At 36.7% G+C, this 27,884-nt stretch overlaps 1 long non-coding RNA gene and 1 other non-coding gene across 12 annotated transcripts; both read left to right on the top strand.

The window, feature by feature from the left end:
* On the top strand, window positions 1–27,785 carry LOC110941172. 11 transcript variants are annotated; one of them, XR_004892856.1, is made up of 7 exons: window positions 5–299; window positions 497–879; window positions 1,954–1,973; window positions 2,153–2,252; window positions 2,377–2,705; window positions 3,665–3,799; window positions 4,071–4,380. It is a non-coding gene; the product is annotated as an uncharacterized LOC110941172 (long non-coding RNA). The 11 variants fall into 11 exon arrangements; XR_002593894.2 differs by having other exon boundaries at window positions 6–299; window positions 497–746; XR_004892855.1 differs by having other exon boundaries at window positions 1–299; window positions 497–2,252; window positions 2,377–2,520; window positions 2,605–2,705.
* On the top strand, window positions 4,732–4,810 carry LOC118492894. The gene has a single exon (XR_004859552.1). It is a non-coding gene; the product is annotated as a small nucleolar RNA SNORD34 (small nucleolar RNA).
* Window positions 27,786–27,884: the final 99 nt, after the last annotated feature.

Genomic DNA, 27,884 nt, shown 5'->3' on the forward strand with positions numbered 1-27,884 from the left:
TTTTTTCAATTTTCCGCCAAAACCATTCTCCTCATATCCTTCTCTTCTTTTCCCCTATTCTCTAATCACCTAATTAATATCCAACCGTTTCAAAGCCCTAAATCTAAGCCGATTTACATTTTGGTGATTTCAACTGTGCCGCATTCATCTCTTACTTTCAACTACATCGATTTGTTCTTGAAGCAGGTATTTTTTTACTGAATCCATCATATTAATCTGGTATCTGTAGATGTCTTACTTTGATTTCATCCTCCCCTTATACACAAACCCTAAAACTCTTCATGTTCCATCGCAAGAAGGTTAGATTCTCCCTTCTTTTATTTGTTTTTTTTTCTATCTATAATCTGTAGATGCTTTCTTTCATGAAGATTACTTTATATTAAGGAATCCTAATCGATTATCCTTGAAACCCTAATGTTGATTTAACATATCTTAGTTCATCGATTAGGGTTTTTTTATTAACCCAAATATTATGATCTTATTTTGATTATTACAGGCTTGAAACGCTTCTCATTCCTCTCTCAACTTTCTATGAGATTGGAGCTTCCATGATAAAGATAACCTTTCCTTTGTATCTTACTCTGTAAATCAAAAACCCTGAATATAAGTCGTTGGTGGTGAAGCAGGTCTGATTAGAAATTGAAGGATCGAGACATGCTTCTTGCTTCATTGCAACAAAATCAATTTTACCCTAAATCTACTTCATTAACGCATTCCCAGACTCTTTAATGTTGTCTTCAACATCTGTAAGAATCAATCTCTCTCCTTTTATTCTTAGTCACTGTGTTAATTTTGCGTTTATTTCTTTGTTTTGCCTTGGTGTTTTGGTTGCTGATTATTAATATGTTTTGAGGCGGAAATCAGGTTCGAAAACCAGCGGTAACAACATATATCTCGGAATTGATCTTTTATTTAGTTTGTAAAATGCTATGGCTCTTTTTTATGTATAATTAATAGGTTGAAATCTCCAATCTGATTGTGTTTTTTGTAGGTATAAACACACATTAACTGCGTATATTCTTTAAATCGTTAAGTATTTTTTTTACATTTTAATTCGCTCTTAAACCCTAAAGTTAGATATGGTTTTCTTTTGACTGGCTCTGCTGCTGAAATTTTGTCATTAAGTGAAAAATTAGTTTTGTTTTTGGGAAAAATAATCTTCGTCAGAAGTGTCTGATTTTTTCTCATATATGATTTTTTGAAATCCAAAGCTTTTGTAATTTGATTTGTAATAGATCTTCCTATTTCTTCGGTTCGATAATGTGTCATCTTGGGGCTGAAGATGGAGAGACTGTCGTTGCTAAAGATATTATGTCTTACCAAATTCAGTTTTATATAGTTTAATTTTCAAGTCAGTAGCATGTAAATGTCTTACTAAACCGTTAAAACTCATCAAACTGCCTAACTGAAGCAATTTTGCTGGTTCGACCAGTTTAAAATATGTACTACTTGGTTTTGGCAGTTTGAGGGTTTATTGGTTCGGGATACGATTTGGAAATTGGAACCCACCTGATTACATCGAACCAATCTTGCTGGTTCGACCAGTTTGAAATATGTACGACTTGGTTTTGGCAGTTTGACGGTTTATTGGTTCAGGATACGATTTGGAAATTGGAACCCACCTGTTTATATCGAACCAATCGCTTAACCATTTTTATTTATTTTTTTTTTCAATTTCGTAGTATGTAGCTATGTATAGAATCATATTCAAAACACCTCAACAAATTTATTTGATGTTAGTCTTGGTTTATAAAGATTTACGGGTTTTATGATTTTTCTGTCGGTTAATCATTTCTTAATACAAACAAGTCAACCCAACCAATACTGTTGAATTATGTAAATAATAGGTTTCAATAGGGGTGTGATGCCAGTAGATATTACTTAAAATTAATCGTTAAATTACCATAATTGTATTTTCTTTACTGAAAGCGTCGTTTTTTTTCTTTTTTCTAGGTTTTGACTGGAGATGAATGGTATGCTTTGTTCTTTCATATATCATGAAGTTGATTTAATTCAATAGCATATTTTATACTGTTATTTATTATTTAACTAATGAGTAGATAACATGTCTAATTTTCTATTAATTTTTTTTAATTATCATGGATATTCGCTCGCTGGACATTCGCCTATTTTTCCCTTAAACTATTTACAGAGAAATTGAAGTGTGGCGTATTGAGTATTTTAAGCCAGTGCCCATTACACAGGCTTCTTATGGCAAGTTTTTTACATGGGACTCCTATCTTATATTGAAGGTCTATTCTCTAATCTTAATTCTCTTGCATATTTCATCGTTATTAGAATAACTGTACTTGATCCATATTAATTTGTAAATTTTTGTTGAAGTGGTTTGAGATTCACTGAATGTTATAATTTCAGGAGAGCAAAATTTTGAAGTTCTTAGGGTTTTATATTAAACCCGCTAGCATGGGTCATGGAAGTTGCTGCAATTATGGCAATTGCACTTGCAAATGGAAGAGTGACTAATCTCAAGTTCTCAACTGTATTCAAATATGCAACAGTGTTGATAGCTATAAGTTCTTTATACTTGTTGTAATATGTAGATCTTTCTTTCAGATTAATTGATGAAACTGAGTTATTGTGCAGGGTAAAGCACCTAATTGGTTCATTTAGAACAAGTGGGATAGGTGTGGCACTGTCTGGTCCAGATGGCGGCTGGCCTCCTAACTGTTGCGTCACCTGTTCAGGTTTCTTTTTCCTTACCCACTCAATGAGATTAAAAACTAGAGGCGACACTTTTGACCCATTCTCCTAGAAATGGGTAAAGGGCGTTCCTTAAGTGCCACCAGACCTGTACTGAACCGCAACCAGAAATTTAGGAATGATGGAACCGAGAACCAGAGCCATCTAAAGTTGTTTGGTATTTTGGTTCCACCGTTCCGGTTTAAAACTGGTTTGGTCCCAAACCGGATAATAACTTGAATACAAATTGGTTTAAAGTGTTTTATATTTTGAAAATCGTAAATATAAAAGGTCATGTTTCAAGTTTGAAATACAAAGAGTTATTATAATTCATAAAACATGTGTCAGTTTGGTACTTTGTTTCTGGTACCAAACCTGATGGAACACTGAAACAGATAACTGGTGTTTTGAAATATCTTGAAACAAGAAGCCACACCCGGAAATGTTTTCTTAAACAATAGAACTAAGGCGCGGACTGTTGGTCCCAGGATAGTTATTTCGTTGTCTTAATTTGGACTAATTTTTGCAGTCTCATGTAAAATTTTCATTTCCTGTTTAAATTTTAGGTCATAGAAAAAAAAAACTTATTCAGATTACCGTTGTACCAGACTAAGAATTGATTTCTTGAAAATATAATTTCTTGAAAATATTATGTATCAATAATAACCAAATGGTCCAACTTCGGTTCTTTGTTTTATGTCTGGTATGTCTTTTTCATACTATAAAAAGGTCAAAATAGCGGTTCGCGTAGGCAATCCTATTATGTGAATCCATTAAAGGGAAGACACCATTTTACCATGACCCACTTTTCGTTTAGGGATTGGCTTGCTTGGTTGGGTTTTATTTCACTGGTAAAGGAGAGCAAGATGGTCTGGGTTAGGAAACGGGTCAAAACAAAGTTGTAACAAAATGGGTTGTTTTTTGTATCGGTCACAAGGGTCATCTAACTTCCATCATTTTGCAGGTCAAACTCCACACTCCTTCACTAAAGAAGAAATTGAATACTTAATAAAGCGCATTCAAGATGGTGGAAACAAAGCTGTTAAGGAAAGGCAGATCACTTTTCTTTAAAGGCGACAACATGGACAACTTTTTTCAGGTATGCTTTTTTTAGAGTGGGTTGGTTTGACCTAAAACACTATTGCCACGTATTTACTTCTTTTCTTATAAATAGTTAGTGTACCAAAGATGGTTATAGATTTTTATCTTAGTTCAACAATTTTACAAAACTTTCAGTGTTGTTTAGCCTATATTGGGTTTTGGTGGAAAACCACTCTTAGTTAAACATGGGTCATAAAAACGAGTCACAAACCTTTTCTTTACCCGTTTATTTACTTTTCCTTTTTCAAACATCAAGCCCTATTTTTCAGGTGGATCCAAGGTTGTTAAGAAAGGTATATCACTTTTCTTAAAATGTGGCAACATGGACAATTAGGTGAGTTGGGTATTGGGTCAAATTGTTTTGCCTTTTGTTTTGACCGGGTCGGTTTAACCCAAAACACTGTTGTCACATATCTACCTTTTTCTTATAAATAGTTTGTAGACCATATATGGTTATAGATTTAAAGTTAGCTGAACAATTCTACACAACTTTCTGTGTTGTTTGGCCTATATGGCATGCTTCCTTTTTACTGCTTCGAATTTTTATTTTTATTTTGAATAAGAGAATCATTTATTAAATCGGCTAATATTATTTCATCTGCTGGATTGCCTAATTATGTAAAAAGCAGTGACTACCAACAAAGGTATATGTTCAGTAAATTTTAAATCAATTAAGTAATATTAATTGGGCTATTAGTATGCTACCAGCAAGTAAAATGTTGAGTTTTACACTATTGATGTTTTTAGCATCTGGTTTTATACCATAACATAGATAGTGCTCTAAGCTTATTGGTATACATTTTAATTTGATTGTCACACAGTAGTTCGTGTCTAAGAAGATCCAATAGCCCTTTTGTTTTGTAGATATATTACAGTTTAGTGAGGTTTTCGTAGTTTATGAAAGTTCTGCTTATTAAGTGATCTATAGTATAGGCCTATGATGAATAAAAGTTTTGCGAACATTGTCTAATTGTTTTCAATGAAGAAAAAGTATATTTCTGAGGCCTTATTCAACATATGCGTACACTAGATGTACTTTATCACTAAACGCGTTTGATTAATCAGAAGTGTACCCACATTGTTTGATCCTTCTTATTGAAGGATCAAAGAGAAATCATGAAAGGCGATGTATCTTTAGTGTATGCAGCTAAATCTAGACGATTCATTATATAGTCGCTTTCCACCTGATCTTAGTAGAGGTTGAAAAATGGGTGGGTTGGAGGTTTATTGATGGGTCAAAATATGTTTGGGATAAAATGGCAAAATATGTTGGCTATAAACATGGTTTCAGAAATTATATTATTTCAATAATAACTTTAACCTTGAATTAAAAGATTAATAGATTTTATGCATCTAATAAACACTTTGGGTGACTTTTGACCCATTCAACTTATTTGGCATGTTAAAAGGCTTTATTGGGTGTAAACATGGTTTCAGGAATTATATTATTTCAATAATAACTTTAACCTTGAATTAAAAGATTAATAGATTTTATGCATATAAACACTTTGGGTGACTTTTGACCCATTCAACTTATTTGGCATGTTAAAAGGCTTTATATTTTTTTATACAAGGTACAGTTTGTTAATATACATAAAACTCGAGGCCTTTTTCTAAAAAAACACTATTTGAGAAAAACCCTCCTTCACCCGGGCTTGGAACCGGCAAAATAAACTAAATGGCTTATTGATGGCAACGACACCCTACCTATTGGAATTGAGGGTATGGAACTGAAAGTTATATTCGGTTGTTGTGTCCTGAGTTCGTTTTGTGGCTGTGATGACTTTGGTAAAAAAATTAGGTTCGACGTTGCATAGCAAGGATGGCGAGTGTGCTGTTTGCTACTAGCAACCTGTTATGCAGCCATGACAACCTGAATACCTATTCTGAGTCGTCTGTTACAAGTCATTAAAGTATTGAAGCGGCACGGTACTTAATACAAAATTCTTGATCAATATCATTAGTTGCCGTCTTCTACAACCAAATTAGTTATATATATATATATATATTTTTACCATTACTGTTGTTGGCTTGTGATCATACGCGGCGTGAAGTAACTCAGAATTTTGTTGAAGACGCTCCATTACAGAAGCACACATCGGAAGACGACCTCTACATACGAATTACAAATACTAACCAATGGGGACGCCTAAAGTTTGTTTTTAACGCATAAAACCTCCACTTGTTTTTATTAGTTATATATTTAGATTTACATTATGATTATAGTACTACTGTTTTCTTCAATCATAATTAGCACATAAGTTATTTTAATGTTTTTATAAGTAAAAAGTGTTTTCATTACCCAACCTGTTGGCACGACAATCTTGCCACATCTGAAAAAGAATACAAATATACGATTGTGCGTGCTTTAATATGTAGTTTTTTTCATATCGGGCAAAGAACTCCACCACTCCATCCTACCGGTGATTACTTTGTAGCAAAGAGTATTTGTCAATTAGCATGTGTACCGAATAAATTACTTTTTGTATGATTTAGTTATGTGTTAACATAAATAGCTTTACTATGATTTTTTCATTAATTATTGATTATATGTGTTCTGCTCAATATATGTTAAGGTCAAAATAGGTTCGGGTGAGTCAAAACGGGTTTTGCTCAAAATAGGTTCATGTCAACATGTGTTCTGCTCAATATATGTTAAGGTCAAAACTGGTTAAAAATGCTTTATTTAAGAAAATATATATCAAATAACCAAAGTTATAAAAAAAATCATTAAAAAAATGAAATCTATCCGGGTTCTAAAAATTGCTATAAAATCATTTGTACAATAACATCTCAATACCTATAAAAAATGAATCAAAACATATTTACCTAAGTGAGAAAAATCATATTTTTATACGTTTATATTGAAAAGTTCTTTCGTTACAAAGTTCATCTCATTGCCAGTATATATTATATGTTTGTGTTAAGCCACCCGCGAAACTCGCGGGATCTTAAGCTAGTTAATACTATTACTAAACATATAAAATAATATTATTTCAACTTCTTATTTAAAAAATCCGTTAACATTCGATTAGTACTTTAATTTAATTTTATGATGTTTGGATAGAAATTTTGTTGACAATGGGGTTGCATTCAAAATACAGTGTTTCTTTGGTATCGTAGGCTATGCGAGTGCAATACCGTGTCAGTACCCTAAAGAACCAAACAGATTCGACTGAACAACGACACTGGAATTTGTTTTTATTGTTTTTTTATCAATGTAAAACACACGTCGATGCCTTTCTAGAAATATCACAGATATTTTTCTCTTCCGGTTGCTATAGAAAGTGTTGATACTGTAATGAGCTCAACTAATACAGACCAAATTCTCATCGCGTAGCGCGGAGAAACAACATTAGTTGGTAATAATAACAACAATACTATAATTATTACTACTATTGCTTGCATTTTGAAACACTAAGACTTTTTCTAAACAAAATTGTATACTATTAATTTAAAAGAAGTTTGTGCATAGTGGTTTGTACATAATGCTTAATGAGTGTTTTGTGCATAGTTGTGTTGTACATGATGCTTAGGGGTGTTGTACCCTATGTTTTGGGGTTTTTCAAAAAAAAAAAAAAAAATTGATGTTTCACTTTAAACCCAAAACTACTTGATTTTGTAGTTTTAACCCAAAAGTTTTTAGTTTTTCCAATTTAACCTCACAACCTTTTTACTTTCAACTTTGATCCCCTATGTTTTTCATATTTTGCAAAATTTTTCGTTTTACGTTTAGATATAAATTTTGCGACTTAACACAGCACAATGTGTGTGTGTGGTTCAACGAGTTTACTTTTTGTTATACGCTTCGTTATAAATTTTGCGAGTTAACATGGGCAACGTACATGTGTGGTTCAGTGTGTTTACGTCGTCTATGTTTCCCCGTTTAATAAGTTCGTCACAACGTGCGAGTCCTAAATCGAGTTAGTTATTATTTTTTATTTTTATATGTCGGTCTAATTTTTCCACGTTAAGACGCCGCAACTTCAATGTTGGTGGTCGTTGGCTATAGTGTGACATTGGTGCTATTTGTCACGGTTTTACATCCCCGTCGCAACGCGGGGAGCTTAATACGATAGGTTATTTATATGGATACAAGTCATGTAACGTGGTAATTATGATATCATTAATTGTATTGAGATTATTTGGTGAGTTACTTATTTGTATAAGATAGTAATACAGATTTAACCGACAAAAACATCTTTAACACATTGTAAATGTGAATCTGGTCATCAACATGTCAATTTCGTTGGCCGCGGCGCAACGCGCGCGGATGAATCTTCTAGTGTAGTTTAGTTGTAATAATAAATGTTCAAGTTTCAACAACTCTCATAATATATTACAATATAAATATTCAAGTTTCAACAACTCTCATAAGATATTACAATACTTGGTACTAGGAGTATTGATTAGCATAGTCGCTCATGGGCTTCACATACTAAGTAAAATTATACTCGTGAATTTAAGCAAGCCTATTACTTATATAAATATTATATATAATTAAGATTATATATATAGGGTAGGGAACCTGTACGTTAATTCAGAAGTGTGAGAAGTGTATTATAAATTTATAACACTATATAACACCATATAAACACTATATAACACCATATAACACTATATAACAAATATAACACTATACATCTATCATAGACATGCTATCAGACAAAATATAGTGTTATATTTTTTATATAGTGTTATATGGTGTTACATAGTGTTATACGGTGTTTATATGGTGTTATATAGTGTTACATATAGTGTTATAATACACTTCTCACACTTCTGGATTAATGTACAGGATCCTCTATATATATATATATATATCAGCGTTATGTCAAAGAATTCAAATTATAACCATTGTAAGTGAAAGAACCCTAACCCCCAACGTGTATACTCTTAGTTTATCTTCTATGATGGAGATTTGTGTGTTCTTAGCACAATTGTGCTAAACCTTAAGATTACCATTTTGTTACTACATTTTCAGCAAAGATTTCCATGTTATAATGTCATTCCATTTAAAAAAAATGAAAAACCCATTTCTAGCTCATGAACTAAAAAGGATAGGTTAAAAACCCTTACATTAACATTATAAAACCATCTCCGTCCTCTGTTTGTTTTGTTCTGTCGACAGGGGCCTCTGGCTGGGCTCCCTGTCTGGACTGCCCATATTGGGCTTGACCAACAGGCCCAACTACAAATCTCAATATACCAAAGAGGGCGGAAAGAAAGATGATGCCTTTCATATCATCTTCCCTGCAAACCATTAATGTCTGAAGCATGAGAGAGATTGGGACGCCGGAAAAAGTACGAGGTTGGTACCCGCACCATTAATGACGAGAGTCATCTCTCCGAAAGGGACACAACACGTGTCTAAACACAGCTAAGATGCTCCTTGCCCGGCAGGGGGCGTTAGATCACCTCGGAGAAGCCATCCGGGTGATAAGTGATCTTCTCTGTATAAGATCTCTTCATTTCCTCAACGAGGTATGCATTCAATATCCTTAGCATTTACTCACATAAGCTCCATAATTTTGGACATTTTCCGAATCGCATTAAAGACACAAAATCTAGGGTTCACACCAGGATATTCTGGCGATTCCCACTCATCGGTATAACTCCGTACTTCCGACAAGTTTTCTATTCTCACGCTGGAGCTTGGTCACGGATCCCCCCTCCGGGGCGAGGCTAACCGTGTTTTGTTTTGTAGGTCAAAAGGAAGGCCCATCGGACCGTTGACGAGTCTCCTTGACACTAACCGGTATTAGGGAATTCGACATGTTCAGTGGAGTCATTTATTTGGGGAAATGGCAGCAACAAGTTGGAATGCGATTGCTAAATGGGTTGATTTGAACTATACATGGCGAAGCGTGTGGATTGGGTCGTGTTAGGATCTGAGTTTGGATTGATTGTGATTTGTGTTTGAATTAAGATGAACAATGAAAGAGTAGTGCAGCGGAAATTAAATGGAAGCAAACTTTTCACAATCAAACAGAAGAAATGCTTTCAATCATACACTTTCAACAAAGAACCAAATGCTTAAATTTATTTCAAACTTTGACTACAATTGCATGTATGATTCGCAAACTCCCCCTCAGCCTGAGCTCAGAAATTTGTTCGTGCAGGAAGAAGATGGTGAAGAGCTGAACAGAACAGAGCAGAGCACTGTTCTATTTATAGGCACGCAACAAACCACTGAGCATCTTAGCTGACGTCGCCATGAAAGTGACATCTAACCTCCTAACAAACTCTTAACAACTAACCTATACAAACACTGCTATGCTAACTACTGATGTTACAATACATTACATAAAGTAGACATAAACAGCTGTTGCATCCTTCCACTGCTGTGAACCCAGCAGTACTTGTCATGATCAGCAGTGCTTGAAACAAGGCAGTAGATTGAGCAACAGAGCTTCAGTTCTTCATCAGTCTTTGACTTTGCTCAGCGGTTGTAGGTCAGCAGTTTGTATGATCAGTAGATAGGAGGTCAGCAGATGTTGAAACCACTTTCAAGGGGAGAGACTTGCATACATAACATCTGCTTATTCTGGATCCACTGCTCTGATCCAGTTTTGGCTTTTATTATCTGTTCCTTTGGCAGGGTTCAATCCCAACAATCTCCCCCTGGAACAGATAATGCCAAAACTCTCCATTATTGTAGATCTTCATTGCCTCGACAACAGTTCCTTTATTTGCCCTTTGAGTTGTAATTCAAAAGTCAAGGCATCTGTATCATCATCATCCCTGCTAAGTGGAAGATTAAGGAGATCCTGCAAATCTTCAAGATTCTGGCCAAGAGCTTGTTCCCTTGTTAATTTCTTCACTTCTCCACTAGACTTGAACACTGTCAGTACGTGGGTCTGTTTATCAGATTTCCACTTTAGTACTTTTGAGCCTGGTGGGTTTCTTGGGAGATTTTTATTGGATGAGGTATTTGGTGATGCTGGCCTATTCATGACTGGCTGAGCAGTACTTGCAGATTGTTCCAATTCAGGATCTTCTTTCATAATTAACCTAATGCCCTCGTTTACAAGGTCATTACCAGCAATTAGATCTTGAACTGTTTCAGCACCCATCTGGTTTTGTCTCCTTTTGTAGATGGCAGCACCAGCAGGAGCAGTAGTTCTTTTGACTTGCAGCTTTGGTGGTCTTTTTGAAACCTCTGCTTTGGAGTAGTCAGGCTTTTGTGGAGCTGTTGGATCTTTCTTCCTAAGTTCCTCCAACCTTTTATAGGTGGCCCTGACCCTAGCTTCTCCCACTTTGACACAGAATTCTTTGACCCATAATCAGCTGATACCAGCTCCTCTTTCATTCTCTTCAACTCTAAGGCCTTGTCAGCTTCAAATTGTTTGAATTTTTCAGAAGGAGTCTGCTTGACCTTATTTTTTATCATTTCATGAATCCTGGCTACTTCTTTTTCAAGCTCAGGAATGGTCCAGTTTTTGTACATGTGTTTCTCCTCCTTGTATTTCTTGTAGGTCATGATGTTTTCAATGTAGTCTTTTCTCAAGGACTCATCTGCCCTTTCAGAGATTTGCTGACATACATTTTTGGCAAATTGCTCCATAGATCTGACCTGTGTGAGTAGAAGCTGATAGTTTTGCTGAAATTCTCTATCAGATTTTCCTTGTTTATTTTTGATTGAGATATCCTCTGCTTGCTTGGCCTTGATTTTCAAATATTCTTCAATATTATTTGGCCTGGGATATCCTTCAACCGATGGCAAACTCCTTTTGGCAGGGTCATCCTCATAATAAAAAGATTTGATTTCTTCTCTAACTGCTATGAGTTCCAGAGGAAATAAGACACCTGCAGGAGGTAAGGGTTTGTCAATTTGGGTTGAAGAGAGAGGAATGGGCTTTGGAATTGTGACAAGTGCTTGAGATTTTGAAGCTGTTGGTGGTGGTGATGGAGAATCATCATCTGATATGATAATCCTTCTCCTTTTTATTTTAGGAGAGGCAGATGATGTTTTGGGTGGAACAGGGGTGGTAGTTTGAGTGGCAGTGGATTGTGACTGACTAACAGTTGTTGAAACAACTGGTGTTTCAACCACTGTTGTCATTACCACAGATGTTGTAACATCTGCTGTCTTCTGCTTTATGGTAGGAAGTGATGGTGGAGATTTTGTTTTTGGTGGTGATAAGGCAGTGGTAGTGGTGTGTGTTGAAGTGGTGTGTGTTGAAGTGAGAGCAGTTATTGTAACAACTGAAGTACCAACAGATGTTGATACAACAGAAGTTTCAGCAACTGTTTGGGTGGAGGTTTGATGTTGGTGGCTTTTGGATGGTGGTTTTGAAGTATGCTTAGGAAGACTGGATGGTGTGGACTTGGGCTTCCTTACTTTTCTAGTAAGATTTCTTTTTGGTACAGGATTTTGAACATCCTTTACACCAGAACAACCATACGCATTCAGTTCCATGGAAGCTCTTTTCTCCTCATTCCACCTTGACAAATCCTTTGCCGCTCTGTCCCTTTTTACCCTAATTACACCTTCATCAAGTGCATTCTGGGTAACATCAACCTTTTTGCTACCATCTGGCAAGGGAATGTTTCTGAGCATAGCATCCTTTTCAGGCTCAAGATACAGACCATTTTCAATCCCTTTCTTCTTCCACTCCTGAATTTTCTCCCCCTTTGTGGCATTATCTGGGGGGAGTTCATCAATAAAAAGAACTGTTGGAGGAGCAGTGCCAGTGGTTGTCAACAGATGGGCCTTGATAGCCTTGATGTCATCTTGTGTGTTCTTGAACCTAGACTCCATTGTGTTTCTCAGCTCTTGGACATGTTTTTCATGTTGCTGATCAGCCACTTGTTATTGTTGTTGGAGAAAAGGTTGAAAAAGGTTCCAGAGCTCATTTGTAACATCTGCTGGCAGTGGAGCAGGTGCTTGAGGTGGAACAGCAGTGGATTGTACCATTTGAACTGTCAACAACTGATGCAACATTTCTTTGATTTCTGCAACAGAGGTATCCAGTTTTTCAACTCTGTCCGTCAATTCCTGGTACTTTAAACCATCACCCAACTGAATGGGATCATCTGATTTCCCACTAGCAGTGGTTTTATCAGAGGTTGAGGTAGGGAGTGTACTCCAAACATCAACAACTGATGCCCCTTTTTCTTGGTACTGGGGTCTTCTTCCTTCAACACTTGATAATCTTTTGATGGAACCAGTGGTTAAAACAAACTCACTAGTAGATAACAGAGGTGTTATAGAAGGAATTGCCTCTAAGGAAGTCTTATTGATGTAACAACTGTCCAAGTGTAAACCTGTAGGTTCAGCACTTGTAGTGGCTGCTTCACTTGGATTACCACCAAGAGTTACTTGTAACTCAAGGGGTGTAACCTCCTCAGGTTGTGTTGGTGGGCTAGCAAAGATTGATACATCAGGCCCAGTCTCTTGTTGAAGTATATTCTCATGAATAGGTGATTGAGAAGGACTGGTTTGTGCCAGGTTCAAATCAATTGCATCCAACAAAATTTTGGTACTTGGGGGAATTGGGGATGTGAGTTTGGGTGTAGAAAGAGGATTTGCCCCGGGCATTGGGCTGTGGATGATGGAAACAAGTGCTTCCAGAGCATCATGATGTGGTAACCCTGTTTGTACAACCTGTTCTTTTTGTGAAGAAGCAGGAGGAGTTTCAGATATGGTGTGAGATATTTTTACCATCTGCTGTGAGGAAGTAGCAGCAGTGGTTTCTTGTGACTTTTGTGTTGTCACTGGCAGTTGCTCTGGTATCTCATCCCCCAAAGTTGCCTTTCTGGTAGGTTTGGGGGGTTTTTGAGTTTTCTTTTTCTGTGGCTTTTTGGTGATTTTAGGTGTGGGTTTCAATGCAGTTGTTTTGCTACCTTGATCACCTTGAGCAGTGGGCTCAGCAGCAGATACCTGAGGAGCAGTGTATGTTGCTAAATTCTGCTCAGGCACCTCTGCTTGTGTTTTGCAAGGTGTTGACATTCTTGTAAAAGTTTCAGCAGTTAAGCTGTGCATTTGTAGAGATTCACCTTGGTTTATTACAGCAATATCATCCTTACTGAATTTTTTTCTCAAAATAATAACTTAGAAATCTTGGAAACAGTAAGAATGATTTTGTTTCAACATTTTTAACCAAATCATTAAAGATTACCTGGGAATAATTAAAGTTTTCATTAAAAGAGGTGGTTTTATTTGAAACACACATGAGGAGGGTATGGAATAAAAATCTTGTTGCAGGAGGGAAGAAACCTTTTTGTAAGGTATCCCTCTTCATCATTGTGTCTGCATACCCTCTCTCAATGAAGTCAATTTTTAACTCGTTTTTAGGGAAAGAATCTTTACCTTCCTGATCATCGAGCTGAAAGACCTCTGATATGGATTGCAGTGTGATGTTGACAACTTTGCCCTTTAGAGAAGAGGTAATGCTAGTGGCAGTTTCTCCTTGTTTTTCAAGGGTTGCATTTTTCCACAACTCTCTCTGGGTTGTCAAGTAAATTGGTGCATCGGCGGTTGACAAAGTTTTATACTTTGATGCATTGAGCATATCAAGGATGGAATCAAAGGTATCGGTGGTGCCGGGCTTTGTGAGAAGACCCATAAGATTATGAGAGAGTTTGTGTGGAATTTCGGTGGGTGTAGCCTTTTGAGAGGCAGCTTTCGATGATGATTTTGCGGAAGCCTTTGATTTGGTCATCGTTTTGAAGACGACGATTGAAGAAATTTGTGGAGAAATTTGATGAAATGTGAAGAAAACTGCTTTGAGAAGAGAATTTTTGTGAATTCAATTCGACAGTAAGACCCTGTTTGGGGTTTTGAAGGGGGTTTTATAGAGGAAAAAGTGAATGCTGACGTGGCAGCGGTTACAAAAGGTCTGACCACTATGTACTGTCCACGTACCATCCCTGATGAAGCGAAGGACAGTACTTTTGTGAAAGCTACTGGTGAAGGCAGTGGTTGCAACGGTAATGGAGGCAGTGGATGATTTTTACTATCAGTGGATAGCATATCAGTGGATACAACACTGATTTTGAACATCAGTGCTTATCAGAGGAAAATGAGAGCAGGGGATGATTTTCAGTAGTGGACAGAATTTTGAAGTAGAGCAGACTTTTGAACCCAGCAGTGGTTATGGCAGACTTTTAGGATTTTAATGAAAAATTCATTTTTAGCTATTTTTAAGGGTGGATTTTTGATTTTCTGAAAACATTTTAATTCTTTTATTCATAGAAAAACAGGATTTTGCCTGTTATTCCATGTTTAGCATGCCAATCCTAGAGATCAAGCTATCAAAGGTGGATGTGTCTAATGCTTTGGTTAGCACATCTGCCAGCTGATCCTTAGTTGGAACATGATATAGAGAAATCAAACCTTTTTCATAGCAATCCCTCACAAAGTGATGTCTGATGTCGATGTGTTTGTTGGTTGAATGAGAAACTGGATTTTTGATGATATTTTCTGCTGCCTGGCTATCCAACATGAGTGGAGTCTTCAAGGCAGTGATACCAAAATCCAGCAACTGATTTTGAAGCCAGAGCAGTTGGGCTGTACAGCTTGCAGCAGCTATATATTTTGCCTCAGCAGTGGATGTGGAAATAGCTGCTTGCTTTTTGCTTTGCCAGGACACTAAGCAATTGCCTAGGAATTGGCACCCTCCTGAAGTGGACTTCCTTGTCTTGTCACATCCAGCAAAGTCACTATCTTAGAAACCTGAAAGCTCAATTTTACCATCAGCTGGATACCAGATACCAAGTGTGGGAGCACCTTTTAGGTATCTGAATATCCTTTTTATAGCAATAAGGTTTGACTTTCTAGGGGCTGAGTGGGATCTCACACAGACACATGTTGCAAACATGATATGTGGTCTAGATGCAGTTAGGTACAATAAAGACCCAATCATGCTTCTATATAAGGTCTGATCAACCAAATCATCCTTTTCATCAGACATGACCAATTTGTTGGTTGCAATGGGTGTACTGCATGGCTTGCAATCATCCATATCAAATTTCTTTAAAAGTTCTTTGGCATATTTGCCTTGATGGATGAAAGTGCCATTTTGCAGTTGCCTTACTTGGAGACTAAGAAAACACTGGAGTTCACCCATTGCACTCATTTCAAACTCAGCTATCATGAGTTGCCTGAACTCTTCACACATTTTATTACATGTGCTTCCAAATATGATGTCATCCACATAAATTTGGACAATCATCAAATCCTTCCCTCTCCATTTTAAAAACAGTGTTTTGTCAATTCTGCCTCTGGTGAAACCAATGGAAATTAGAAAGGTGGAAAGAGTTTCATACCAGGCCCTTGGTGCTTGTTTCAGGCCATACAAAGCTTTATTCAGCTTGTAGACATGATTTGGATTAAATGGATCCTCAAAACCTGGAGGTTGACAAACATAAACCTCCTCTTGAATCTTACCATAGAGGAATGCACATTTGATATCCATTTGATACACCTTGATGTTGTGGTTGACAGCAAAGGCCAGAAAGAGTCTGATAGCTTCAAGTCTTGCTTCAGGGGCAGATGTTTCATCATAATCAATGCCCTCTTCTTGTCTGAACCCTTGAACCACAAGCCTGGGTTTATTCTTGACAACAATACCCCTTTCATCAGTTTTATTTTTGAAGACCCATTTTGTGCCAATAGGACTCACACCCTCTGGCAATGGAACAAGCTCCCATACTTGTTGTCTTCTAAACTGTTGGAGCTCCTCTTGCATGGCTTCTACCCAGCTGTTGTCTTTTAGTGCCTCTTGGTACTTGACTCGCTGATGGAGTGATAGAAAACCAGCAAAAAGACAAATGTTTTGGGATTGACTTCTTGTGAGCACCCCTTCATTGATGTTACCAATAATTTGATCTGGTGGATGAGATTTCAAGAAGATGAGCTCTCCTTGGTATGGAACAATGGCATTGAGTGGTGAGGGCTGCAGATGTGTATCATCTAAGCTAACCACTGCTGGTGACTTTGATGACCCAGCAGTGGCTTCAAAAGGTGGTGGCATAGGGGGTAAAGGATTGGACACATGCTGACTTTGATCCACTGTTTGAGGACTTTTATCAACAGTGCTTGAAGATGTGGAAGCAGTGGTTAATGGGCTACTTTGGTCAATAACTGTTGAGGTAGCAGTCGTTGAGCTTTGACAACTGTTTTGGACATCTGCTGCTCTTCCCATTGTGGCAGACTTTTGTTGAGGAATGATGATCTCATACCCATAGTTTGGTGATGAATTTTCTAATGGACCTGCACTGTTAGTCTTGACAACAGTATTTTCAAAAGTGAATTTTTCAAGATCAAACAATTCTGCAGGATTTGCAGGGATTTTCATTGATGAAAGTTCATTGAACTTTACATTCAAAGTCTCTTCCACTGCTTTGGTCCTTGTGTTGAACACTTTGTAGGCCTTAGCAGTGGTTGAGTATCCAAGGTGGTATCCCATATCAATTTTGGCTGCAAACTTTGAGATAGAATCTTTTAAGTTTAGAATGAAACATGGGCAACCAAAAACTTTGAAATATGAGATTAATGGCTTTATTTTATACAGACTTTCATAAGCAGTCTTTTTGTGCCTGGGGTTGATTAAAACTCTGTTTTGGACATAGCAAGCAGTGTTACTGCCTCTGCCCAAAAAGTTAATGGCAAACCTGAATCTGCAAGCATGGTTCTGGCAGCCTCAATCAATGTTCTGTTCTTCCTTTCAACAACCCCATTTTGCTCTGGTGTTCTAGGGATGCTGTATTGCCTTACAATCCCTTTCTTCACACAGAAGGCATCCAACTCCTTATTTTTGAATTCTATGCTATTGTCACTCCTGAAGACTTTCACTTGAAGGTCAAATTGCTTTTCAACCTGTGTCACAAAGTCTTTCAAAATGCCTGCAGTCTCATCTTTTGAGTGTAAAAAGAAGGTCCATGTAAACCTAGAGAAGTCATCAACAATAACCAAACAATATCTCTTCTTTTTGAGACTCATGACTTGCACTGGGCCAAACAAATCCATGTGCAACATTTGCAAACACTGGGTTGTTTTGGACTCTTCAATGGGCTTAAAAGAGCTTTTATGCTGTTTTCCTTTTTAAACAGGAAACACAATGCTCAGGACCTGAAAACATTTTTTGTGGTAAACCTCTCACTAAGCCATTTTTTGAAATTTCATTGATTGTCTTGAGATTTGTGTGCCCCAGTCTTTTGTGCCAAAGCTCTGTCTCTTTGTTAGAGGCAGCTGAGAACATACAAGCATCAGTTCTGGGACACTCTTTTGACATATCAACAACATAAACATTGCCACTTCTTTGAGCAACAAGTTTTGTTTTTCCTGATTTTATTATTGCTTCAATCTTTTCAATCATTTCTGGTCCAACAATCCTACAACACTCCTTTGTGAAGAATGTCCCATACCCCTTGTCACTCATTTGTGAGACACTTAGGAGACTGAATTTCAGATTGTCTATCCGTTTGACATTTTCAAATTTTATATTTCCATACTGAACTGTACCAGACCCCAGAACTTTCCCTTTACTATTATTCCCAAAGGATATATCACCCCCTCCATGGATTTTGAAATCTTTGAGTAGGGCTTTACATCCTGTCATGTGCCTGGAGCCTCCACTATCTACATACCAAAGACTATCTAAGCATGCAGAAGCTCCCTGCACATGAAGTAAAAGGATTAGTTCATTAAGGTCTCCAAAGCCAATAAGGCTTTGGATGGGGTCTCAACAGTGTCTGGGATGATGACAGATGCATGGACAGTGGTTAGCTTAGGGGTTTGAACATTTTTGGGAATGTTTTTCTCTAACCACTGTTGGGGGTCTTGGCCAATCACCTGTTGATAACCAAAAGGATGTCTGTTCACTCTTGGTTTAGAGGGCTTTTTGTAAGCCTCATAAACATGTGGAATCCTTTGGTATGATGGTTGTCCTTTGCCTCTCCTGAATTGATTGGCAAGGGGTGCATCAGTCACTTCAACATCCCTTTGAACAGATGTTTGGTTCAGCTGTTTTGTGACAGCTGTTTGGACTGGGATAAACAGTGGTTGTTTCTTGGTGAATTTGACAGATGATGCTGATGAACTTAAGAATGTTTTTGCTGTGTACTCCTTCTTTTTCTCATCAAAGTTTTTGAGATACACACATTCCTTAGTTTTATGGTTATCTTTACCACAGATGGTGCAGCTCTCAGCAGGTACAATGATACTTGTTTTGTTTAGATCATGTGCTTTTAGATGAAAACAGTCTTTTGTTAGATGATTCCTTTTTTCACAAAAATCACAAAACAAGTTTTTAATCTTTTCTCTTTTCTTCCTTTTCTCAGATTCCTTTGCAACAGAGTTTTGAACCACTATTGGGATATCTTTGATTGGAATGATCTTTGCTTTTGGAGCTTTTACACCATGAGTGGTTGTGAAATCCATTGGTTTGAAGTTCTCCAGGATATCACACTCATCAGACCATGTGGGTTTAAATTGATATTTCTCAATCTCCTCAAAAGTTGAGGATTCCACAGATCTTTCCAGAGTAATTTTGTTACCAAGTTTGTCGGTTATTTTAATCTCTTGGCCATTTTTTTTGGTTGGTATTATCTCAGTTGAACCAGCTTGTTTTTCAGCAGTGTTTACAAGTTCATTTTCTATGTCCTATTCCAAACTTGACATTGCTTTCAAGCTGTTTTGCAAGCATAACCTCGTACCCTTTACAAGACTCCACCCATCTTTCACAGGTGATATGGGTAGACTCCAACTCCTTTTTGCAAACTTGGTATTTTTCTACCATAGTTTGGAGTTGAGTTTTGGTTATGCTCTGCTCTTCTTTTAAACTGCTGATCTCTTTATCTTTTTCAGCCAATTTGTTTCTAAGTTCTTTTAATGACTTTTCAAATTTGACTTCATCAGACAAGACTTTATCCCTAAGGTTTTCATTTACCTCTTTGATGTTAGCAAATGCAATGATACATTTGTCTGAACACAGTTTTTCAAGAACTTGAGGAGTTACCTTGGCAACAGCCATCATGGCACAATTACATTGATGATCATCTTCTTCATCAGCTCTCCCTTCTCCCTCACCAGCTTTCTTCAACTCTTCTTTCTCTTTGTCATCTTTGGACCAAGGGTCGGACAGTGGTTCAATCAGGGTTTCTGAATTTTCTCCAAGCAGTAGTTCACTAGCAACTGCAGTAACCACTGCTTCAGCAACTTCATCCACTGTTTCAGCACTTAGCTGTTCACCTTCAGTTTCAACCCCTTCTGGTATTGACTCTAATGCCATCAAACAAAATTCATCATCAAAAGCATCATTAGAAGCATAGAGAGCAAAATTTCATCACCAAGTTCATCAGGCATGTTGCTCCAATCAACAAAGCCTTGTGTGAAAAAGATTTGCTGATCTGGTTGTGTCACTGTTGGAGCAGCTTGTTGAGGTGCAACAGGTTGCACTTGTGCCTGAGGAACAGGGGCTTGAACATACTGAATTTGTGGAACAGTGGTTTGAACATAATGCACAGGCACAGGGGTTGCGGCATAATGAGCAGTGTTAACATGTGCTGCAGGGGCATATTGGGTATAGTGCACAGTGTTTTGTTGTTGTGGTCTAGGGTTTGAACTAGGATGAGTAATTATTGGACCAGTGGTTTGACTCCTACATTCCCTAGCAAAATGACCTAGCCTATTACACTTGTAACACTTGATTTTCGACTTATCCAACCCCACCCTTAAATTCCCATGAAGCCTTGGGAATTTTCTCCCTGTTCTTTTGTAGAATTTGCTTGTTCTAACACTAAGCAAAGCCAATTGATGCAATATGTCCATCTCTTCTAAGTCAGTGGGATCAAAGTGTTGCAAATCATTGAGTTCAAAGAACAAGTTATCTGACATCTGGTTTTCATTATTTGCAGTAAAAGCATAATTTACAGAGTGAGAATCAGAGTTGTTAAAATTAGCACCAGTAGTTATGTCAATAAAATGATCATAACTCTTATCCTTACTGCTGCTACCAGATTCTTTCTGACCAAACAGAGCTGTGCTGCCAAATGAATAGTCATCAGCAACTTTACCAAACTCTTGCAACTTCCTTTTCTGGTTTAACTCCCTTTCATAGGTCAGGAGTCTACCATGGAGTTGGGTCAGGGTCAGATCTTTGAACTCAGCTGAATTCCTGGTGACAAAAGCAATTGTGTCCCATTTTTCAGCCAATGATCTAAGGAACCTGCTATTTTGAGTTGAATTTGGAAATGTAACGTTAACAAGCCTTAGTTCACTGATGAGACAGCTGAAACGCTCAAATTGTTGGGTTAGTGATTCCCCTTTGATGTGACAAAATGTTTCATACTACTGATTCAGAATTTCCCTGTTGTTTTCAATAACCTCTTCCGTCCCCCAAATTGTTCCTTCAATGCATCCAACAACTCTTTGGCACTGTTACAGTGTAACAACCCAACATAGATTTCGTTGGGTAATGCAGAAGCTATGATGCTAAATGCTTTGGCATCGAGTTCGAACTTTTGAAAATCAGTTTCAGTATAGTTTTCAGTTGGTTTTGGAACGAACTTCTTTGCATCCTCAGCACTTGGCACCATAGGAACATGAGGACCAAAAACAACAGACCTCCAACATCCAGTGTTCTGTTGAGCAAGGATGTGACCCATCCTTCTCTCCCAGATGTTGTACTCATTACCTTTAAGCATGGGTGGTTTGAAAAGAGAACCGATGTTATTCTTATCATCTTGTGATTGTGACGTCATCCTGGTTGTTTTACAAGCACTGATTAATCAACTTTAATGGTGATTAAACCTTGCTCTGTTTTTCAACGAAACGAACAAACTATCAGTATCAACGATTGTGAGCTGAACTATTTATGTCAAAATGATTGTTAAATCAAATTTGACTGTCCATGCTCTGATACGAATTGTTAGGATCTGAGTTTGGATTGATTGTGATTTGTGTTTGAATTAAGATGAACAATGAAAGAGTAGTGCAGCGGAAATTAAATGGAAGCAAACTTTTCACAATCAAACAGAAGAAATGCTTTCAATCATACATTTTCAACAAAGAACCAAATGCTTAAATTTATTTCAAACTTTGATTACAATTGCATGTATGATTCGCAAACTCCCCCTCAGCCTGAGCTCAGAAATTTGTTCGTGCAGGAAGAAGATGGTGAAGAGCTGAACAGAACAGAGCAGAGCACTGTTCTATTTATAGGCACGCAACAAACCACTGAGCATCTTAGCTGACGTCACCATGAAAGTGACATCTAACCTCCTAACAAACTCTTAACAACTGACCTATTCAAACACTGCTATGCTAACTACTGATGTTACAATACATTACATAAAGTAGACATAAACAGCTGCTGCATCCTTCCACTGCTGTGAACCCAGCAGTACTTGTTATGATCAGCAGTGCTTGAAACAAGGCAGTAGATTGAGCAGCAGAGCTTCAGTTCTTCATCAGTCTTTGACTTTGCTCAGCGGTTGTAGGTCAACAGTTTGTATGATCAATAGATAGGAGGTCAGCAGATGTTGAAACCACTTTCAAGGGGAGAGACTTGCATACATAACATCTGCTTATTCTGGATCCACTGCTCCGATCCAGTTTTGGCTTTTATTATCTGTTCCTTTGGCAGGGTTCAATCCCAACAGGTCGGGTGAGATGCCGGGTCAGAATTGGTAAGGATATATTGGTAAGCTTACATAGATCATTAATTTGCAGTCTTCCTCTTTAATTGCTAACTAAATTAAATTTGTAACTTATTTCAAAATATATTATTTAAAAAAATAATAATTTAGAGTGTAGGATAAATTACGAGATTTGTAGGATAAATTCTGATATGTGTAAAATAGATTTCAAAATATGTCGGATAAATTTTGATATGTGTAGCCAAAAATATTTAATGTGGGGGATGATAGGCATTGTGACTAATTAATTTGTCAAAGATAAAAATAAATGAAATTAGAAGAAAAAACTATCTAGTGTTTTAGAATTGTACACTTTTTTTCTTCTAAATCATTTTTTCCTCAAACGGTCCTCCCACACACACACACACACACACACACACACACACACATATATATATATATATATATATATATATATATATATAGGACAATGATCCGTTAGGAACCACCCTTTATTGCGAGAACCAAAAATACCTAAAAATAACTAAAAACACATAAATTTTTTTAATACTTTTTATTTAAAAATCATTGTATTTCGTTATTAAAAAAAATTTGGCTACTAAAAGTAGTGATTTTTAAGTAAAAAATAAAAAAAATGGTGTGTTTTTTAGATTTTTTTTAGGTTTTTTGGGGGTTTAGTTTGTAGCATTTAGCTTGGGTGGGGGGTTAGTTTTTTTAGGTTTTTAGGGGGGTTTAGTTTCTAGCATTTAGCTTGGGGGGGGGGGGGTTAGGTTTTTTTGGATTGGGGGGTTTAGGTTTTTTTTTTTGGGGGGGGGGGGGTTGGGGGGTTAGTTTTTTTTTGTTGTGTTCACATTGGTTATCGCGGTTCTCGCATGAACTCTACCCTATATATATATATATAGGGATGGGTTAAAATGAGAACCACTACCAGTTGTGAGAACCGTGAGAACTTTTTGATCCCACGCGAGTTGGGCCAAAATGTTTTTGCACAAACGTAGATAGAAATATTAAAAACACATCTGTAAAAAAAAGTAAAAAAAATTATCGAGTCGTTAGTTTTTACTGATGCAAGTTTTTTTACGCCCTGATAAAAAAATAGTTATTAGCTGTAAAATTTTACACCAGCGCGTAAAAAACAACTTGCATCTGTCAAAACTAACGCCTCGACATTTTACATATGTGTTTATAATGTTTTCATCTACGTTTGTGAAAAAAAATTAGCCCAACTCGCACGGGATCAAAAAGTTCTTACGGTCCACACAACTCGTGGTGGCTTTCATTTGAACCGAATGCTATATATATATATATATATATATATATATATATATATGCACACACACTCTATCTTTGTGAGGAAACTCGAGAAAACTATATCAAGCGATTGATATTTGTGTTGATTTTTTTGCGGTTTAGTTTTTAGTTTTTAAATTTTAGAGTGGTTGGTGCATATGTCTGTCGACTTCGTCTTGTATCGAGTCTTGTATTAGATTAGATAGACCAGGGCACGAAAATTGAGAAAAGTGTGTTTATAGCATTTTGCAAGAAATGAATAGGAGGTCATTTCGCACGAAATGACTTGGTCATTTCGTACGAAATGAACTGATCATTTCGTTTGTGTTGTTTCGTGCGAAATCACTATTTCGTGTGAACTATTTCGTACGAAATAGCTATGCCTATAAATACCTGTCGTGCCATTTCATTTGTAAGGGTTCTGATTCCGGTAGCGAAGCTCTGCCGAAGTGTCTCTAGCTTTGTAATACGATCTGATATCAATACAGAGACAGTTTAAAGTGATTTCTCGTGCAATCCAGCTGAAATAACACCAATACATATGTTTCCGCCTTTTGTATTGGTCGAGTTCTCTTCTGATCGACTCGTTTGGGTCTGAAAACGATCCTACAAGTGGTATCAGAGCTCAGGAGGAAGAGTTCTTACCATTTCAGCTGCAATTTCTGATTTCTATGCCTTCTTTTCAAAATTAAACAAAATTTCACGGTTAAAATGACTTGATTTTCAAATATGATGTGCGAAACACTGTTTTAACAAACCCTAGAAAGTTTCAGACTCTAATTCGAAGTAAAACTTGATCAGATTGTTCAAAAACTGTCTGATAGTTTCATTTCGCACGAAACAAGATATCATTTCGTTTGAGCATTGCTTCATTTCGCACGAAACAGAGCTTTATTTCGTACAAAATTAGTGTTCATTTCGCACGAGATCAGATTTCATTTCGTATGAAATCACTTATTGTTTCGTACGAAATCAACAGTTCATTTCACACGAAGGCTGTTTTCGTTTGAAGAGGGTCATTCCGCGTGAAAGTTCATTCCGTATGAAAGAGTTCATTTCGCTTGAAAGTGTCATTCCGCACCAAAGACCATTTCGTTTGAAAATTTCATTTTGTTTGGAAATCTGATTTTGTGAAATTAAAAAAAAAAACCGAATCATGGATAACGAGTTCTGTAATGCCTTTGCTAGTCCGATGACTATTACTCAGAGTATGATGCTAGAAAATGAAACAGGGACAACGCAAAAACTGCCTAAGCTGATGAGTATTGAGGAATATAGTGGATGGGCCAAACGTTTTGAAAACTGGGTTCAGGCATATCACTTAGATGCATGGGAACATACTGAATTTCAATATAGTAGACCGGTTGGGGACAATGGAGTGAAAATTGAAATTAGAAATCTGGATGCTGAAGAGAAAATGAAATACAAAGACGAAAAAATGATGGTTAGTCTTTTGCAGCAAGCTATTAAAGAAGACATCTTGATTTTACTTCAACACAACGGATGTGCACATTCAATATGGGAAGAATTAGAATCGAAGTTTCTTGGAAGTGATGAGATGATCAAGAACAAAAAGTCTCTTATGAAGAAAGAATTTGATTTATTCCGAGGATTGAGAACTGAAAACACCAAGCAGATATTGAAAGATATTGCAATTTATTGAAGAATATGAAAATATTAAACATCCAAAAAGATAAAGATGAATTGATTGAAAAATTGGCTGATGCGTTGCCACATGATGTTTGGGGTACGTATCTTATGATGTTGAAAAATAAACTGGATTTTAACGATCTAACTTTGAGTGATTTTATTAAACAGCTTGAAGCTCAAGAGATGGAGTAACGAAAGATAGCGAGGATGAAGAACTATGATGGAGAACAAGACATTAGTTTGTATTACAAAAGTGGTGTTAGTGAGAAGACCAACATTTCACCAAAAGTTGAAACTGCTTTCAATGCGAAAAGTTCTTCTGAAAGTTCATCTCAAGGATCAAGTAGCAAAATGGGATTTTCGTCATATCCATCATTTGAACCAAATTTCTCAACAACAAAGAGTGGGAAAGTTCTTCAATGTAACATTGATTTAAATATTGAAAATGATCAAAACTAATCGGAAGAAGTTGCAAAAAGTCATATGTCTCTGTTGGTGATTGTGCTAGAATCGTATGGAAGTTTAGTTGCGGGAAGGATCGGAAATCCGATGTTGACAAAAGAGGATTACGATCAAGTTGATGCTGAGGAGATGGAATTGATGGATATAAAATGGTGTTTAGCGAGCGTGTTGAGAAGATCTGAAAAGTTTAAACAAATTATGGGAAGAGATGATTTCCGTGATGCAAATGTTTCTACTTTAGGATTTGATAAATCTAAAGTTACTTGTTTTCGTTGCAGGGAAAAAGGGCATTTTAAGAGAGAATGCACAAATCGTGAAACAAGTGGAGCTCAAAATCCCTTTGGAAACAATGACTACTATCGAAAAGCAATTTATCATCAAGTTGCTCAACAACCGTATCAACAAGAACAACAACAAACTGCACATGCTAGGAAGGTAATCGAAGATTCAAAGAAAGCGTGTCTTGTTAATCAAGATGATGGAAGTTCATCAAAAGGATTCAGTCGGGATAAATATATTTCAGAAGAAAGTAAAGCATGTTTGATGAACAAAATGTCAGATCAAGATGATGAAAGATTACCAAAAGTCTTTAGCTGGGAAAATTTTAGCTGGGACAATTATTGTCCAGACAAAGAGATCTTAAAAGCTAAAGCGTTTGTTGCTCAAATTGTTAAAGATAATGGTGAAAATTATACTACTGATGATTATTGGGCAGAAAAAATAAGAAAGCGTTTAAACAAAGCCAAGAAAGATGAGAATGTTGAAGAAGAAGTTCGTGTGATAAAAAAGCAGGACAAAGAAATTCCAGTGTTTGAGGTTAAAAAGGAAGGTGTTGCAGAAAGAGTGTCTGAAAATTGTGAAAACTGTGAGACTATGAAGAAGCAAAACAGTGAACTGATTCACAACATGAACAGGCTGAAAGAATCATATGATGTTTTGAACAAAGCTATGAATCAATATAACGAGTCAAGTAGTGAACAAGCAACTGCTTTGAAGACACTTCAATGAGCGTTCATGACAAAGCAGTCAGGCATCAATTATTACATTGATAAATGTGCAGAACTTGAACAAAAGTTGGAAACCCTGAGAATAGAAACTGAAAGGTTTGAAAGATTATTGAAAAGTTACTCATGTGCTTCTTATGTTATTGACAGGATTTACCCCACAGTTGAAGGCATGAAGGAGTTTGAAGAGAAGACATCTGACGAGAAGAAGTCTGAAACAAAAGAAGAAACTGAAGTGAAGAATTCTGGTAAGAAACCCTGTGTTGGTTATAACAAGTGTCCACCCCCGCTTGAAAATGGATATTCTCCACGAAATCCAAATTCAGAAAGAGTAAAAAAGGCAACCAACTTACAATGGGAATCTGCGTCATCTGATAACTTGCCAGAAAACATTGATGTCACTTTCACATCATCCGACACTGATCATGAGTCCGAGTTAAAGATGAAACAGAGGAGTCAAAGTCTGAGTCCGACACATCAAGTCAAAAAGTCAAACAGGGGGCAAAAGAGTTTACAATAAAGAATTTCTGTTATCAAAATCTAATTTGAATGACGAAACATTTAAAGTAGCTTATACTTTGAATGATTCTGACAAATTATATTCTGATGAAGAATTTCCAATAAGAGGTGTTAAAACAGAAATAATCAAAAAGGTCTTCAAGGTAACAGAAATTAATATTTCTGAAATAAAAGATATGAATCTTTCTGGAAAACCTAATCCTTACACCTCAAGGTTTCAACAAAGGATAAACAAGAAAATGGGTTACGGTTCTGGTTATGGTTTTCAAAAGAAACCAAACCATAATGGTAATTTTAAAAAGAAAGGTCTTGGTTTTATTCCACCGAAAAATTATAAAAATGAGAAAACTTATAAACCAAAAACTGTTTTTGTTTCAGGAAAATCATCTGAAGAAGAAAAAGAGCAAGTGTTCAGAAAGCAGACAAATAAAGAATTCCTTACAAAGAAGCAAGAGGAAATAAAGAAAAATGTTGCTCAGAAGAAGAAAGAGACAAGAATCTGTTTTCAATGCAAAATAGTTGGTCACATTGCCAGGAATTGTCCAATGACAA

Source organism: Helianthus annuus, chromosome 5 (genome assembly GCF_002127325.2).
Source record: "Helianthus annuus cultivar XRQ/B chromosome 5, HanXRQr2.0-SUNRISE, whole genome shotgun sequence".
In the NCBI taxonomy this organism is placed as follows: Eukaryota; Viridiplantae; Streptophyta; class Magnoliopsida; order Asterales; family Asteraceae; genus Helianthus; species Helianthus annuus.